Source organism: Danio rerio, chromosome 24 (genome assembly GCF_052040795.2).
Source record: "Danio rerio strain M-AB ecotype USA chromosome 24, GRCz13ab, whole genome shotgun sequence".
Classification (NCBI taxonomy): Eukaryota; Metazoa; Chordata; class Actinopteri; order Cypriniformes; family Danionidae; genus Danio; species Danio rerio.
Genome location: NC_141044.1, coordinates 26,483,767 through 26,503,147, shown reverse-complemented (window position 1 = coordinate 26,503,147; position 19,381 = coordinate 26,483,767). Strand labels below are relative to the sequence as shown.

General features: G+C 36.3%; 1 protein-coding gene and 1 long non-coding RNA gene across 6 annotated transcripts in view; both read left to right on the top strand.

The window, feature by feature from the left end:
* LOC137489241 (uncharacterized) overlaps positions 1 to 11,256 on the top strand; it is a 327,340-nt gene extending 316,084 nt beyond the window's left edge. For all 5 annotated transcript variants that reach the window (XR_015524998.1, XR_015525000.1, XR_015525001.1 and 2 more), the window contains 2 exons: positions 5,370 to 5,498; positions 9,452 to 11,256. This is a non-coding gene — a long non-coding RNA (uncharacterized LOC137489241). The remainder of the gene's footprint in view (positions 1 to 5,369; positions 5,499 to 9,451) is intronic.
* A 5,897-nt stretch (positions 11,257 to 17,153) lies between these two features.
* The window catches only part of zfhx4 (zinc finger homeobox 4), an 85,334-nt gene continuing 83,106 nt past the window's right edge, over positions 17,154 to 19,381 (top strand). Inside the window, exon 1 of the mRNA XM_087309548.1 lies at positions 17,154 to 17,232. The gene's annotated coding sequence lies outside the window, so the exon portion shown is untranslated. The remainder of the gene's footprint in view (positions 17,233 to 19,381) is intronic.

The following is a 19,381-nucleotide window of genomic DNA, read 5'->3' as shown; positions in this document are numbered from 1 at the left end:
CATTCCTTAAAACTTAACCTATTAAAACCGAACGCTCGCAAAAATGAAGCTATAAGTTCAAAAACAGACCATTTGAGATGCCACAACAGAATAATTGTCCAGTTGGCCAATTGAGTGTTATACAATATGTAATATATGGGTATTTTGCAGAGCCTCCAGCCAGCAAGATGTTTTCAATTTAGCATGGCTCTCCGATCATGATATCACTTTCTCTGAGCTGTTCCAGATCAGGATGGCCACAGCCGTCCGAGGTGATCACCTCGTCCAACTCAAAGGCTTTCTTGAGGAAGAGTAATTCCACAGTTGCTGAGGTACTGAAAAAGCAATCTGCAAAAATACCCCAGGGTCATGTCTTTGGTCCGATGATTTGTGTGAAATGTCATATATTAAATATAAGTTCGACATTGAGCCACACACTGTAAAAAGTGCTGTTTCCCCCCAGCCGCGTTTTAGGTCGAAGCAAATGGTCACAAAGGAGACAGAACTCTTCCACCGTCTCACACACAGACAAACACTCACACACACACACACACACACACACACACAAACTCCATCTTTCCAATCTTAGAACGGGCGGAGGCCAAAAATGACACGCAGCTGCATTTCATTTGCAAATAGTAGGAAAACTTTTCTTTCGTTTGCTTTTGCCTCTTCTTGCCCCCAGAATTCACAATTCGCTCCAATTGACGTTCTTCCTTTTCCTGCACCTCTGTCTTATGTGGTGTGGGTTTCATCTGCCATGCAATAAGAAAAGGACAAAGCTTGTAACTAATTCATAAAGTCCAGGCGTCTCTCGAGAGGTGCCGGAAAGAGAACGCCGTCTCGAGGGATGTCAGAAAGTCAGTCAAGCCAGCAATCCTTCTGTCCATTCGACTCCATGAGATATGACAGAGGAGCTACAAAGCATGTCGTTCTCAAGAAGGAAGAAGGACAATTGATGTTTTCCTTTTTTCCCCCTCCTCTTTCTTTTTTATGTCGATGTGTTGTTTGTTTTTCTGGAAAGTTTACTCTCGAGGCGATCGCACTGAAGCATTTTAGAAACTGTAATTCAGAAAATAACATGGAAATCTATTCAGCTCGTTTATGCTGGATGATAGCGTGCTTTTCATATTTGCATCATGTTTTATTTTTGTATACATATGAATAAGTTAATGGATTTGCCCTCAGAGCCTTGAGTAGACCTTGCTAATATCAATTAATTGATATGCTTTTGTCTAAAACTCATGTGTTTTAGCTATGCATATTGCTCTGCAGTGCCTTTTTTGTTGGTCTCCTACAGCAGTTTTACTGATTTATCAGTTTAACCTTGAAGGTGTTCTTTCACAGGTGTGTAAAGTGTTGTAGGGAAGCTCTGAACACATGCAAAATGTATAAAAAAGGTCAGGGTGGTTGTAACTTTTTTAACATTTGTAGTGTAAGGGATTTGTTTGTATTTTTATTCATTTATTTATTGGTGTATATTTCAAACTTATATTATCACGTTTATCTGAAAAATTATTTTATTCTGACAACATATCTCTAAACACTAAGTTATTGTTAATTTATTTATTTAAGCCCTGGTTGCCAATGTTCAATGTTTTGTACAGATTTAGGTTTCATTTTAAAGAAGTCAGATGTCAGATTGTAGTTGAAATGAAAAAAGTTAAATAAAATAAAAGTTATGTGCCTTTATGTTTATGAAAATTATACAATAATAAATGTGTATGTAATTATAATATACAAATATGTATTTTACAAAACATGTTTTTGCCTAAAATTGACAGAATATTAATTAATTAAAATTATATTCCAATTTATATATCAATTTGACATTGATACCTTAAAAATTAGCTACCAGATGAAATTCAGTTTTCATTGGTGATCATATGAGGGCGCTCTTTAAGTCTTGAGGAATAGGAACTATATTTTTTCCTACTTTTGACAATATTTGTAAAGTATACATAAAATTATAAAGTATTATGGGCAGTGTGGTGGTATTTGATTTAAAGTTAGCCTTTAAAAACATCTAAACACAATTTTACATGTGGATTGCTGTAGCAAAGTAATGCTTTACAACTCTGACAAGTATCCTTGTTGCAAATGAACAAATAACGGTTTCTCAAAAGGTCATGATTTTCACTCGTTAAATAATTACTTTATATAGTTTTATTTTACATTCGCAGGGAATACAAAACACAGATGTATCGGCACTAGTCACACACTGAGATGGGCATTGTGCCGAAACCTCTGTGTTTTGTCTCTCCTAAGAATGTAAAATACTTTTTAAGTGATATCATTATTAAGATTAAGGCACCAACTTATAAACAAAATGCTTTAGCGCTGTGCATACTTCATCAGTAATATTTTTAAAAAACAGTTACCAGATATGGAAACTAAACATTTTAATTTTGCAAATGGTATATAGTTTGTCTTGATTGCTTTATGTTTAGACTATAACATTTTGCTTAAAATTGTAACCATAAAAGGGTAACAGTAAATGTGTTTTAATCTATTACTCTTTTAAAACAAACTGGTAAAATGTATTTAGAGGACTTGGACCTTTCCAAATAGAGTTTGTCATTATTAGATTAGAATTTAATTGCAAAAAAATGCAATGCAAGCTTGTTTTGATGCATCTTGGTGGCAGGACGGTGACAGGTGAAACTACCTTACCACCTGTTTTATTTGAAACACCACATTTGATTATGTGTTTGTTTATTTATTTACGAACATAGGCACTTAGGACCAGGAGTTTGTGAGTTGTATAGTGGAAATATTATTGCAGTCTTTCTTTCTTTAGGTATATTTTTAATTGAATTGTGAAAATAGGTTGAAAAGTTAGTATTGTGAAATATTACAGTTTAAATGTCCATTTTTTTAAATGCATTTTTAAAATGTAATTTATTTTGTTCATGTGTTCGTTCTGTTCAGTATCATTAAATCATTGGTAAAACTTTATTTTGATGGTCCATTTGATTACTAGTGACTGTCTGCTTAATATCTGTTGATACTGCTCCATATTAAAACTGACTATAATAAACATTGCAAGTACATGTCAACTTACATTAACCCAAACCCCTAACCCCAACCCTAATCCCAACCTAACAGTCTGCTTATAATCTAAATTAGTTGGCATGTACAGTAGATGCAATGTAAATTAAATTCAACAAACGGACCATCAAAATAAAGTGTGACCAAATTATTTTTCTGATCATGATTTTAGACTTTTTATTATCAATTTTTGAAACGGCCTAATATTTATGTGAAAGCCTTTAAACATATTTTTCAGAATTCTTTGATTAAAAAAAATTCACTAGAATAGCATTTATTTGGAATCAAATCTTGTGTAACAACTTTTGTAAACAAATCTATTCTCTAAACCAGTCGTTCTCAAACTGTGGTACGTGTACCACAAGTGGTAAGCAGGCTTCCTTCTAGTGGTATGCGGAGGAATCGCTGAATAATTCAAGTAAAAAGATGAACACACTTTTAACCCTTTGATGTGTACGATAACAACGATGTGATCAGGAAATTGATTTTATTACGCTGAACCTTATGTATTCTATAATTTGAAGCTAATTTTCTTCCCATATTTGTAACGGTTGTTAGGGTGTAACCCGTATTTTTATATCCCAATGTTGACAGGTATAGTTCAATCACTTGGTTCTCTGACACACATAGCATACTCTAAGGAGCAGTAAGCAGATCTAATTTATAAATAAATATGTAAATCCAATTCATAAAATACAAGTTAAAGTTTAGATTTCAAAGAGATACAAATAAGTCATATGTACATGCAACTTATATTTCAAAATTTATCAAACAGAGTTATATATGAACAATATGACATACGGTATTACCTATATTTATGAGGTCCAAGAAACATTTGCAGGTCTTGATGAATAGGCTACTTTATGATAATGCTTTAAATTTAAATACAGCAGTTTTCTTTTAACTTTTTAAGAACAGTGCCATTTTTAATTACATTTTAAAAGCACATTTTAATTTAAACGTTGATGTTTTATTATTTTTTTACAGGTAAGCACAGTTCAGTGTTATTGTTCAAACTATTTATTTTGTTTAAAGTGGCTGACAATCATAAACATTTATAATAATAAACATTTATCTGCCACGTTTGTAAACTGTGCAGAGCTGTAGCTTAATTAGGCCTACTATGTATTTCAATACCAGTCATTATGGTGGTACTTGGAGAGACAATTTTTTCTGAGGTGGTATACTTGTTGAAAAAAGTTTGAGAACCACTGCTCTAAACTATTTGATTGGAAATGTATTTATATAATTGTCTCACAATGTGCATAATAAGTGATATTTTATTACCATTTAGACAAACCTATCACATGTTGTTTATTAATATGATTGGCAATCAAAGGAAAACCCAAAAAGTAAAAGCTATAAAATAGATTTTGATCAGGAAATCTTTTATATTTTGTAGTTCACCCCTGTGCCTAAGTGGTTAAAGCAATGGCCTTACCCTTCACCCATGTGACATCCATCTCCAGTCTCCCCTGTATATGTGCACCCACACATGCCGTAAAACTTCAAAGCAGAAAGTCCAACTATATTACCAGAGCAGTTGATGTAGGCGAGGAACAGCGCATTATTCATTCGTGTATGGGAGGAGATGAAACCCATTTCGACTTATTTGTTCTAAATTGTAATGCTCCCAACTAGTCTTTAATCTTTCATTAGGGCCGCGCTATGTCTAAATTCGTACGAGCTAAATCAATCGCTACCTTGAGGACTTTGATGAGTGTGTTTTGCTGGATTTTGATCCTTCTTTATACATTTATGAGCATTTTTTGGAGGATGGGGAAAACAGAAATATGCACCAGAGGCATGTGTGATGTAGGCACATCCAAGAATCCATAATGGATCAGACAAGAAGCTCATTATGAAGATTTGCCTTGGGTCAGCCTTTCGGTAGCACAGGATGGCGAATCTTGAACAATGGAGGTCTTAAAAGGGAGTAGGATCAAAGGGTCCAAACAGGCCATCACAATCCAATTGAAATGTTTTCTGGGCATCATAAGGAGGTAATGGATGGACACGCAGTAAGAAGAAGAAGAAGGAGAAGAAAAAAAAAAAGTGGTGGCCATTTTGAATGCAGCCCAAATTACAGTGTGTTGAAGAGTGGATGGAAAATTCACATGACAGACTTCTGCACTTTTCATCTGTGCATTGTGTTGGGAGTAAAGCCCGTCATTATAGATGCCCAAATGCATTTCGCACACTCCCATAATGAGCCTTAAGCATGTTTCCTGTTTGTGTTTTGCTTGAAAAGATTAGTATGTAACTGCTATCATTTCAATATGTTGATTTAATGTATCCGATAAACTCATGGCTACATTTTTTTTTCATGTTTTCTCCAGTTCAAGTAATGTGCCATCCAGATTCTACCTGCAGTAGTGGCTGTTCTCCTGTTTCTTGTCCAGTTTGGGTTTGTGTGAGTGCTGTTGGTCAGATAGCCGGATGGTGTGGAGGTTGTTCTGGAGCCCCAGGTATGTTCATCTTTCACGCCAATGATGAATTTGTGCTCATGCATATAGACAGCATGTCATCCACGTGCAGCGTCAACCTGTACGATGGCAGGTAGCAGAAGTGTGCTTATGACATGCGTCAAAGAAAAGCATATGTCTGACCTTGTTTCAGCTGCTGTCAAAGATGCCCTAAATTTAGCAAAACCACTTCTGTTTTGCCTTTTTGCTTGAAGAAGAAATTATGTAATGATGTTATTGATTTTCCATCCTTGCAATGATGCCAAATCCAAAGTACCATAATAGTATACACAAAATGGCTGTCCGTATTGCATAAATCATGCAATAGTTTTGTGTAGAAAATTATGCTAATATTAAGATCCTTTGGACAATGTTGTAATCTATTATCAAAACTTTTCAAATCACAAAGAAAACATTTTTTTATTTTTAGCACATTGCTAGGTCAATGTTAAGTTTCTTGAACAGAAATTTGCTTTATAAGGCCTCACATTTTTATCAGGAGCCACAGGCATTCATTTTGTCTGTACATGTCTTTTTTAACTTGCTACTATTAACCATTGACTTGCATCAGTTTGATATACAGTATGTTCAAATAGGCCACTACAATAACGGACCAGTGTGTTTGTGTGTGCTTCAATGTACACCAAGTGCCTCAAACAAAACTTTTGTGTGCAATTTAAATATTATATGCAGTGAATATCACCGAAATGCTAAGTTGATCCATAAAATCATTGTTAGAAACAATTCTATGAGGGGCTTTGGTTTCACTGCAGCTTTCTTTCTGGCTGGAAAATAAAAAAAAAAAAACGTCACACAAGACTCCTGAAAATCTTTAGAATTCAGCCAATTAAACGGTGACGTCTGAAATGCTGAAGTGTTTTCCTAGGTTGTCCGCAGGATCTTAAAAAGTATTAAAAGTTAATAAATCAATAATGAGAAAATTAAGGCCCTTCAAAGGTATTAAAAAGTCTTAATTGCGTTTTTGTTCAATTCAATTATATTTAAGTTTTTATAAAGTCTCAAATTTTGTTTAAGAGTTGTCCAAAGTGTTGTGACAGTGTTTTTCCGAGCTTATCTGAATTCTGTAGCATGATTGTGCCCCATTTATTTATAAAAACTACATCTGTTTATTAACATCTGTTTAAGTGAAATGTTTAATACCTGTAAGAACTTGAAGTGGCCATGAGGTCTTAAAATATTCTGAGAAGATCTTTAAAAAGTCTTAAAAAGGTGTTGAAATTACCTTTAGGTATCCAGCATTTACCCTGTTTCCTGAGTTTTTAGAATTATACATTCAGCCAGTGGTTTTAGAGCTTGACATTTGAGACAAGGCATTAGAAGACTTGAAATATAGTGTACAAATTACATTTTTGATCATTTATAATGCTTTTGACTCATTTTGAAGCTAAAAAAATTTAATCTCTGGATAAAAAAAGCTGTCAGGATTTTATTTAGCACTTTCTGTGTTTCATGCTGAAAGAAAGTCAAACGATTTGGAAGTTTTATTTTGAGAGAGCTAATTCTTGAGGCTCAATTGTTCGGGATCCATTCAGTTTGAATGGGTGAGAGGACGAGGCCGCAATGTGGTGAGAGAGCCTCTAAATAGCAGCATCTCAGATGCAGTTCTCTGTTCTTACATGCCATTTTGTACAAGTACATTCAGTGCGTCTGAGACAATTTCATCCTTTTATTATTTCCAGAATCCCATCTTTCATGAAGAGTGGTGAATGCAGAATTTTTGGCATTTTCTCTATCAACTTTTTTTTGGTACTGTTACGGTTAGATGTATTAAAAAACACAGAAGTATTTGATATGAAAGTCATTTCTCCATTTTTAACATTGTCAGACATTCTCTTTTGTCTTGGGTTTAGTGTGAATGGGGTTTATCGCTTATGAAAGACAAACATTAGCATTTAAGGGGTCCATGAACAGAAAATAAAAACATGCTACCGTTAGTTTCTCATGTAAATGCAAAATTAGAGTAAATTTTAGAAAGTGAACACAAAAACATATTTCAGGTAATGGATGCGTACTCAAGAAATATAAAATAATATGTCTTTAAAGCTAAAGGCACTAAGCCGAAAAGAAAAATGAATGAATAAATGAATGAATGTCTTTAAAGCAACAATTTCTTCTGATTGTGCCTCGATATACATAATTTATTTCTTTTTTTGAGGGCATCGGTTAGAGCACTACACATTCAACAGCTCTGTGACCCTGCCATTGAGCGAGAGAAAGAGGAAAAGAGAAAGAGACACACTCATTCATGCCTCCTGTGAAGTGTTGTCCCTCTTTATAGCGCTTCTGAGCACATTGATTTTACTATAGTTTGGCATTACCTGCGGTAACTAATGCGCGGGGGTCTACCCTTCGGGAGCAGCTGGACTCTGCGCATTAATTCGGAGCCCCTGTTTGAGTACGCAACAGCATATGCTGTCTTTTGTCTATTATCCTTCTCGTCTGTTATACCCAAATATTGACATCGGCCGTTTTTATTAGCGCTAACCGCTCGCTAGCCTCCCAGCCTCATGCACGGCTCTATTTCCTGCTATTGATTGGCTTCTTCAAGCCAGCAGGTAGCTGTCCTCTCAGGCTGTCCTGAGGAATCACTTCCAATGACTTTATACGCACAATTTACACGGTGCGCTTTAAAGAGAATATTATCCTCAATCCAAATCGTTGCCCCCTCCTTCCTCCCAACCAGGTCAATATCCCACAATGCAGTGTTTTGTGCCCTGTCATGTGCCTGTTATTAAAAGCAACAGAAATCGACATTTCAGCAATATGTCTCTCATAAAATGATGGTGGCGCAGACAGGCTTGTACCCCTTACATGTTATTACAACAGAGCACTGTGGTGTGTTTACATAAGACGTTCCTGCATGTACGTGTGCAAACGGATTGTTTGTGATGTGCTAAATATAATCCGAACAAGGTTCCCCAAACAAAAAAAACAAAAAAAACTTTTGTGGCGTGCAGTGTTTTTGATTATGCTCAATCAGGCGACAGACAACAAAGAAAGTTTCATTTTAAGAATATGAAGTGAAAATAGAAGGCAGAAATCATTTCGGCTAGCACAACTTTTAACATGCAAAATATGCTATTTTGTGTGTGTGTGTGTTTCTCTTTTTGGGGTTTGAAATGGTTTGCATTAAAACGTTCAAAGAATTTTTTTTTCTTACAAAGGTCAAAAGTGTAACATAATTATACTGCATAACGGAGCTATAGGAAACATTTGCTTCAGAACACACCGCCTTCAGCAGAAGGAGTCAAAGCCGTTTTTATGGAACAAAAAATAAATGTATATCTTCTTAAATGGACGTCAAACAAGCAGCATAGAGTTTGTTTAATTCATTCAGCTTTCATTAACCCTGTAATTTAGGTTTGTTTGAGCTGCCTCCCGAGGAGAGTTTTGCTTACCAGTGAGTCAGCCGGTGCAAAACACACAAGCCCACCTGTGAAGACCAGCCTACGCCTTACAGGACCACTAAATGCTGTCCTTCAACCAGCTTAAATTCCTCTCACTCAATGGCGAATTTCAAATCAACCCATGTGACACGAGCGAAATGAGCGGAAACCACAAACAAATCGCAAAGGATGACTTGTAATTCACGAATGCCAGTGATAACTGTCTTACGCTTGGCTGGACTACCTTAAGAGAAATTTTTTTTTTTGCTAAAAAATATTTGCTCTAGTGCTCATAAACAACTTTCTCATTTCTTGCTTTCCCCCGAGCCGAAATGTAGACTGTCACAAAAGGTGCATTCATGGAAAAAAAAGAAGAAGAAAAAAGAAGAAGAATCCCCTCACCCGGATCCTCGGTGGCAGGAGATGAGCTCCTCGCTTCCAGAATTAAATTATTTTTAAATGCAGCTTATACATTTTACATGACCTGTGCTTCCTACTCCTCTCTCTCCTTCTCTCTCTCTCTCCCTTTTCTTTTTTTCTCTTTTGAAGAGCACAAATGGGGGAGTCAGGATGTGAACCCCAGGAATCACAGACTTGCTGAAAGTTACCCGCTCCGGCCTTCTCAAACAGCGAGCCCACCTGAAAGCCCCTGACCTGCTGATTTACCCCCAGTAAAAACCTGTCCATGGCGGGCTTATCTAGCCTCCCCCCTTCTTGAAAGAACTCTGCGTTGCCCTGCAGAAAAGACAGGACTGCCAGTCGACGCTGCAGACACACAAAGGCAGGTGTGGTAGGAGAACGGCTTGTGTGTTTGTGTTCCAATACTGCGGTTTGTTTCTGTTTGTCTGGGTTTCTCAGTCCCTGTACCGTCAGGGTGTGTGTGTGTGTGTCTCTCTCTCTCTCTCCATGCAGACTCCCACCGAGCATATGTGTGTGTGTGTGTCTGGGGTTTAATGCCAGCAGGATAAAAAGGAGGCTTTGCAGACTAAGGTTTGATGTGCTGTTTGTCTTGGTTTGCCTCTCGCTGAGTGTTGTGGGGTGGTTCTTTTGGATTTATCTGCCTTTTCTCTGTTCCCTCCTGTCGAGGAAAGGCAGAGCAGACGGAATACGGTCCCGGGACATTTAATCTTTAGGGAATTTCATGGTAGTTAGTGCTTGTCATCGATGGAGTCAGATGTGAAATACTGGTTGTAGTTCTGTATCGGCCAAATTTCTGTCTGTCTTTGCAGTTAACATCTTCCCATTTAAGAGATGAAACGGCTTTGGCTCTTGTGGGAGACTCCAAGCTGAAGATTCGAAGGCTTTTGTGCCTTGTATCTGTTGTTTATTCCGACCATATGTGTTAGCGTGTGTGGGTGAGTGTTGTTTACATGTGCGTTCGCTGAGCGTGGGTGTTTACGTGCGGACGTACCGATGTGCGCAGTGGAATTTCTGCAGGTCGTCCGCCTTGTTTTTTATTGCCATTGAATGTCAGGGAAGTAATCAAACCCATCAGGTCAGTCGGGTCTCAGTCCACTGACAGGCGTACAGTCAGAGGCATTCATTTCCAGAGCGCAGCTGCTTCCACACGCTGACACCACTGCGTTCGCACAAACCCAGCGACTTTAAAGCCTTGTCCAAACATATTTTAATGCGGTTCATATATTTTTAGGCTAGGTCGGACTGTGTGACGTTATGAAGTTTACGATCTGACAGATGCCTTGGTTTATTATTTAAAATCATTTATTTGGGTAAATGCGTAGCGCAAGACTTGTATTAAATAAATTGATGTAAAAATAAAACATGCACACACACACACACACACACAGACATATAAAAACATTTAAAATATTACCCATGCTTTTTAAAATCCATACCAAATGCAGGTTAATACAGAAAATCATTTGTTAAATAGAATAATCCCTCCACCCTCTCCAATTCTTGGGTCATCATAAGTGAGCTTTAATATTTTGACAAGCTGTTCAATCAGATGTTTTAAGAACATTAAATGTGGCAGGCTGTCTGTTCCCCAGGTTTCTGTGAAATTGTGTGTTTTCTGTCTTTCGTGACCCATTTTCCTTTGTTCTGCGTACCAACGTAACCAAGACACACGTAACCCCTCCTGAATGATGTCGAGAAGGATTAGACCAGGACCAGGCCCTGACAGACATGCTCGTGGAACAGTAAAAGTCGCCTATTCTGCAAAACCACTTCCCTTTCTGTTGCTACATTCTCAACTTGTTTGACATTCTGGAGGTGATTATTTTGATTAACAGTATATGTAGGTCAAAGATAAAAAGAAGAATCAAAACTGTTTGTTTAGAATGTGTCCTGTTTTATTTTGTTCTGAGCAAAATTAATAATATATTGATGATGCTTTTTAAACTAAAGTCATCCACTGAAATGTGTATCAGTTTAATAATTGCTAACTCATTAAAGCAAAATCAAGAAATACAGTCAGACATTTAGAACAACAATAAATTGATGACATACAGGACTCATAGGGATCAAAACTGTATTAAAATTTAGTTTTAAATCTTTAAACTTTGCATCTGTTCTTGCTCCAACCTCTAGCTTTTGTCAAACATTCTACTACTTTCAGGTCAGAACAGTATTAATATTACATTATTATTACATATTTTGATCTTTTAATTTGAGAAAGTTATTTGAAATACATCTCAAATATGGCACTTTACATGCATTTAAAACATTTAGATTTATTTTGACATACAGGGCTCAGCATAATTGAGTACACCCCTATTAATTTGTCAGTGAATATAGGCAATGTATTTTAGTGCATTTAAACAAAACCGATTTATTAAACAGATAAAAATAACAGTTTAGTCACCAAAGATATTTAGAAATTGAACAAATACAAATAAATGCTAGCAAAATATTGCAAATAAATTACAACCTACGAAATTTCAACAAAATTTTCTATTATTTTGCTTCTCTTGATTTTTTTCTCATTTTAAAATTTGTATTTAATTTTTTTCTATGACATAAATTTGGGTGTACTAGGTTTTGGACCGTTATCGTAAGTTATTTTGTTAGATAAGCTCCAGATTTGGCTTCAGTACTGACTATTTTAGTGTATTTGCACAAATATAATATTGTATAGCTTCCTCTATAAAATATGAATTTAAAAGAGAGATTTGTGAGGGGTTTACTTATATATGCTGAGCACTGTTTATGTAAATTGAATTTGACACAGAAAACAAAGTGAGGTCTAGTCTTTGACTTGTCACAGCTATATTATTTCATTATATATACAGTGTCCTCGCCATTTGAAATCATTTACACAAATTAAACCCTTAATTTAAGTGAACCTGCTTCTTTACACACACATCAAATAGCTCTTTATTCAAACATTTATGTTTAAGTAGTTTTATAGCACTGCATGTGTAAATAAGTTTCAATGAGCAATATTTGATAACTTAAACATTGTAATAGCTTTTTTTTAAATAGATTTTTTGTAGCATTATGAAAAATAAGCATAATATACATCAAATATCATTATTAAATATTAGGTTTGGGCTCTTAGATAACAGCACACAATTTATTCAGGCTACGATTCTCATATTTACAGTTTTCTTATTTTTGTACACTCCTGTCATTCATATTCTCTTTGTATTTTTCTACAGTGACATTAGTATACTTCATAACTGTAATATTGGATAATCTGATTACTGGAGTTTTATTTGGTCTAAGGAGCATAATATAATATTCTGAGTGAAATACTATTGTTTTTACATACACATCACTGAGACAGTCATATAAGTCAAACTCAGCTGAACACGAGGGATATGCATACATATTTTTCACCATATTCACAGATGTGCGCACGCATACAAAAATACATGCAAGTGCATGCAAGCATTTAAGTGTATATGTGCAATGTATATGATGCACCCCAATTCCCACAGACAATAGACTCTCTCTCTCTCCATCCTCATCTCTCTCTCTCTCTGAGACGCAATCTGCACCACAAGCTCTGTTCTGAGCCCGAGCAGGTTGCTGTCAGTTTAAAAATGACTGTAATAAAAGTGACCATGAAGATGGATTTTGTGATTTTGCGTTTCTAATCAGTCATCTGTGAAGAGGACTTTTGCTTTGATTCAGCAGTGCCCTGACAGGTCAGATTGATAGTGCACAGGGGATAAAAAAAGAAGAAGAAGGAGGAGGAGAAGGAGAAGAAGAAGGTTATTAACTGTCTTCCCATTAAAGTTGGGGATCTGGGTCTGCGGCCAGTGAGACAGGCGTGATTTAAGCGGAAACCTCTCTCAGGTGAGAGAAGAGGGAGGCTCATTGTCCAGTCTCACTCCTCACACTTCTGCACCAGCAGATTAGACTCAAATTATCTCCTCTGCAACCCTGGCGGTGAGAGAGGGAGAGAGAGAGAAGCCCCTTACAGTGTTCGGATGACCGCTTGCATGCATATGGAGGATGAATGTAATCTTATGGCCGATGAGCAGGATGATACAGATGGTGCATAAATAATGTATTAATTTTTTTAAAATATAAAAACTGTTATTTATTGAATTTATTTGACCTCTCGACTCATTCAATCTACATTCTAGAGGCAACTTGGCTAATAAATGCGATGCATCTGAAAAACATGCACATGAAAGACAGCAGCGGCAGGAGGGACACATCGCAAATGAATTCAAATCGCACAATGTGTTTTGTGCATCTGACATATCATAGGAAGAAATCAAAGCACAGAAATTGCTCGCTTTAGAAACCCCAGCGAAGGGCTGTCAGCAGCTCCTCAACATCAGCGCTTTCAAACAAAGCTCACGGACGGGCGCTTACCTTATGCATGACAATCCATCGACTCCCTTTAACCAATCCACAATCACCTTCATACACCTCCAGCGTGAAGAGGAGACACGCAGATTTTATTAACCCCAACTCCCCCCCCCCCCCCCCCCCCTCAAAAAAAAACAACTCCTTTTTCTTTTTTCCAAGTGTCCTTAGTGCTGCCACTAGTGAAATATCAGTGCAAACAGACTCCTGCCTTTTTCTAAGACACCAAGGAGTCATTCTCAGCTGTCTGGCCCACGGGTGCATTTTAAATGTGAAAAAGCCTGAGATTCTTGTCCGTGGGGTTCAGAGCCGCCAGCTGACTTTGTGCAGCGCTACACACAATCCTACCAAAACCACATAACATGGCACACACTTACTTGAAAACATATAAACATATGAATAATTTGGATCATTCTTTTTAATGGGGTGGATGTCAGGCCTGTTGAATATTGCATGATCTATAAATCAATCAGCAAGCCTTACTGATTATTGTAATCAATAAGCAATCTGTCTGGCTAAACGGTTAATCAGACACTGACACATATGACTTAATTGTGTTATGAGTATTTTCCCTGATCTGATTTTTTTCTATTTGTATTTTTTAATTTATTGATTCATTTATTGTGGGAATTTAATCAGTTTCTTCTTATTTGCTGGTTATAGTCTAGATGTGAAGTCTAGATCACCTACAAATAGTGTGAAACGAGTTTCTTGCTGATATTTTAGCCGCTCGTGTGTGTTGTGTCCTGACATTTTGTTTTTGACTGAGTGCATTTAATTTAAGGGTGTGATATGGATGTTATGATACAAGTATAACACTGGATTCTGATGTGTGGGATTAAATGAGTCAATGTTTTGACAGATTAGTTCATTTGTTTGATTAATTAAATAGCTCAATGTATCATGTAGATCCATACAAAGCATTTGAAACACTTTCTGATCTCTTAATAGGATGCATGATTATATATATATATATATATATATATATATATATATATATATATATATATATATATATATATATATATATATATATATATATTCACATGTAATCACTATGTATGTGCAGTGACATAGCATTTAATAAAGCTAACTAATATAACAATGTCATGTCTTTCCTTTTTCTTGGAGACTGAGATTCAAGCCCCTTGACCAAGTTGACTGTGTTATCATCAGGTTTAGCTGATGGGTTTCGAATCTGTCATGTTGCCATGGTTTTGCTCTCTTGCCTCTCCTGTACTGACCAATGGTAACCAGGTAATCCGCTAAATAGAAAGCACCGCTACATATGGGGGAGAGGGCAGCTTCTAACCCGGAGAGAGGCAGGAGAAAACATCCAGCCATGTTAAAGACTCATTTGAACAGGGAAAGCTGGAAATGCAATTATCTAGCACACAAAAAGACAAATAATTGAATAAAGTTCATAAGAAGAAAAGCACAGTTTCTTTCTCTGCTTTAAAGCATTAGCCATAACCCAGAGAAATATACACTCTCCTGAACAGGGGCGATGGCTTGAACTGATATGTGTTCTGAATGATTCTGGTTTTAGTGTGTGTTTAAGTGCAGTTCGCTCAGTAGGTAGCTCTGGTCCTGAGGGGCTTCAACTCGTGTCCTAAGAAGGGTTTTAACTGCTGGCTTGTTTTTACTTCTAATTAATTTTCTGATTATTGATTGTTTGATTAATTAAGTAAATTATTGTAATGCTTTGCATGCACAGTTGTCTTTATAAACAATCAGTGTTTAAAAAAGTAGGAACCATTATTTAGTTAATTACTGTATTTAAATAGTAATAATCAGATGGGATCACTAATATTATGATGAAGCATTATAATCAAAGCTGCCATTAATGATAATAATATTAATATTAATTTGTCATTAATTAGCTGATTATAGATTCACAGATCATTAGATCACTGTAATGAATCTGCATGTACATTTAACCTAATTAACTATCCAGAATTTCAAATAATAATAATTGCCATGCTTATTTAGAGAAAAATGTTTTGTTAGGTAGATGATAATAATAACAACAACAGTGTAATAATAACAACAACAACAACAACAACAACAACAACAATAATAATAATAATAATAATTTACATATAATTAAAATACATTGCCTAATTTTATTAAATTTTAATATGTGGGTAATTAGAACTGTTATTAATGTTTTGACGTTGTGATTGACTTTGTGGTTGTCCAATATTTCTTTCTTTTACAAACACACATCACACACACACACTGATCAAATTAAAAAATATATTATTCACATGATAATACAGCGTTACTTAATAACCAAAACAGTCGGCTGTGTGTTTAGGGGCTCAGAGGATGGAGAATCTCTGGCTTTAGGATAGATGGCCGGAGATGCAACTCCTGGCCGTTTGTCTATTAAAGAGGGATCAACAATGAAAACCTCCGCACCACGAGGAGCAAAGGGCCAAGTGGGAGGGGGCAGAGGGGGTGAATGGACTCAAAGAGAGGACCAAGTGTGTCTCTGAGAGTGTAGTTTAGTGTACATTTCCCGATGAGATCGACCAGCCAACTGAAGTCACTTTTCAACCAACCATTTTCCCCTCTCAAACGTCTCGCTAAATAGTCCACAGTCACTCTCATTGATTTTCTTTATCAAATAAACAGAATGGCACCGCGTGCCTGGCCGCCTCCCTCATCCGTGATCCCGGGACCCAGCAGCCGCCCAAGAGCTCTTGTGAATTCACTACATTTAAACAGCAACATTATAAGAATGACCACATTGATGGATGCCAATAAAACTGTTAGACTTCAGTACAGTGTATCATCAAGCATATTAGGTAAGCATTTTGAATATTTATTAAAAACTGAATTATAACACGAAATAAATCTGAATTGTGATACATAAGCTTCGTTTTATTTTTTAATACAAACTGCAAATAGCAAAAGTTAGTGTTTTGATTTTATATAAAATAAAAAAAGTAAATGTTTAATCCCTCATTTTATTCTTATTACCTCTGCCACTTTGTTTTTTTTTTCTCGTGAAGGTGAAAGTCGTCCTGATACCAGTCTCGTGTCTTATATGGATTTTCGTTTATATAATCGATCGGAATGTCCCAATATATTGATCGAAAGTCCAGTGTTTTACAAACAAGCATTTGTGAATCTCGATTTTACGTTGGGAGTGATTTTGTCGTTGTCCACGCAAGCTTTGATTTGTGTTAAGCAAAAGGCATCTTAATAAAATATTAACAATACAAACGCACAAAGGCATCGTGCATTGTACTTAATATTCTTTTTTGAAAACACAAAAAACGTCCTAATTGTTCAAATCATGCTGAATGGCATGTCGTTGCGGTAGCTATATGAAATTAAAGTTAGATAAGTCCGCATTGAGGGAGGCTGCACCCAATCCCCAACTTATTTCCCATTTTGTGTTCCAGCATCACCGCGCTCCGCTCTTTTCAATGACAATGTGCCAAATCTAGGCATTTTCAAAAGAGTTTCCATATGCTATAAGCGGAGCATCAGAGAGACAGAGGACACCGGGATGCCCTTTTATACCAAAGGTACACGCGATTTATTTTCTTTTTGGCTGGCGATTATAAACAAGACATGGAAACGCATAATGCAGGATTAATAACCTATTTTAAACAGATTGCGCGTGAAATATGCAGGTTCAGAGAAATTGTCATTTTATAGACAAAAGAGAGCTGATCGGATACAGATGACGGAGATGTTTTTATTTGCAGTGGATGTTAAGCATTTTCTTTTGTTTTGAAGAAAAATACGATATTTCGCAGTGGGACAGATTTGAAACGATTTGATATTTAGGGGAAATCTCTGGGAATACCTTTCTTCTGGTGTAGTTTATACTTTTGTTGTTTTTTGTAATTGTTGTTGTTTACGGAGTGTATGATCAGTTTTTTTTATAATTTGCCACGTTTACCACATAATGTCACAAAAATTGATTTCATTACTAATCATTTGTGTTTAAATACATTTATATGCGTTCTTTCCGATGATTCTGTTTGTTGTATTGCACGTAGATTTCCCCGTCTTCCAAAAATAGAGAAAACTTTCTTTAAGTGTGTGTGTGTGAGAGAGAGAGAGAGAGTTCAGAATTTTCATGGGATTAATTCTCCGTTAGCGATGCATTTTGGATGGGGTTTTATGCGGCTAAAAAGGGTCAGTTACTGTCAAAACGTGACCTCTCAGACCCCAGAGGGCGCCAGGCGGTTTGGGCAAACCTTTCATTTGTGGGGCAGGACAGTCATTCACTCATTCAGCACGACCAAAGAACCAAAAAGAAACCCCGAAGTCATTGTTAGACATCGTACGTTTTAGGAAAACAATTATAAGAAATCACAAGTCGCGAATTGTATGATGATTGCTTTATTGACATTTGACTTAAATCAATATTCATGCAGTTTTTAACAAGTCTCATAGACAACACTTCAAAATGTCTATATATATATATATATATATATATATATATATATATATATATATATATATATATATATATAGCTGACAATCAGGGAAATACATTAAAAATGTAAATAACACAAGCAATAGGCTGCACCTTTAAATGCAAGTCTTTACATTTCAAACTAGCGTTTACTAAACAACAATGAATTCAATAATAAAATTTAATACATTTGTATCTTAAAACATACAGCAATAAAATAACAACCTTTAATTAATCTTCCGATTAAATAGGGTGTAAATAAAGCTTTTTTGTCAGATAGCTTGAGAGAAAGAAAAGCATAAAGTACAAGGGAGGACATGATCACATTTGAAAGTGTTACAGTTTAAGATAAGCATAAGCTACCACTTTCTCTATTTCACAGCCTAAACCAGTTCAGAAGACAGCCAAACTCTTATAACTACGCTAAATGTATCCGTCAAAGTATACTTGCATAAGAGGTGAGACCTTTAAATCAATAGTTTTAAAGTCCTCCGCGGTGAGCAGCAGAAAACAGTCGTCAGTGGCAAATAAATAACCTTTACTCCGCCGCATTTGCTTTGCGTTTATATGAAGGTAAAATCTGAAGCTCTCCGTGTCCTATTGCAAGCTCGTCTCGGTCTTGTTTCTGTTCTCTCGTTCATCCTGCCGAAACACCACATGGGTCTGGCAGGCATGAGTCCCCCGAGGACTAGAAACAGTGGATAAGGGGTGAAGAAGTAACGCCTCTGTTGACCACCTCTCGCCCATCCAGAGACCCACAGTAGACATGCCAATCTAAGGGCTCGTGTTTTACTGCAAACACAGCTCTATAGCATCCTTGTCGTGCAATCCGGAAACAGAGCCTCACTCAATTCAACCCCTTCGATTTTTTCATAAAGGAGAGCCGATCTTTTGATTTTCTTCACGGTTAACGTCTTGTCGGATCTGCTTTCAATAGTGACATTTTTAGGAAAGCCAAATTAGCTAATCAATTGAACCATTTACACGCGAGTTTAAATATGAACGAAACACCCGATGAGTCAAATATGTAAAGTTTATAAGCCATAGGGCACTTTACAGTATGGTTTACTGTGGGTTTTAATTCCGGGGCCCTACTACTGTCTGCTTTAAAGCTTTATTTTGACCTGTGTCTTATCGATAAATATTGTTCGAATTATTATTTTAATCGATTTTACTGTTGCAAGTCATTTTTGTTTGTTAAGCAAAATATAGCCTATAAAATGGTGCCAGTGCCCTTTATGTTTTAT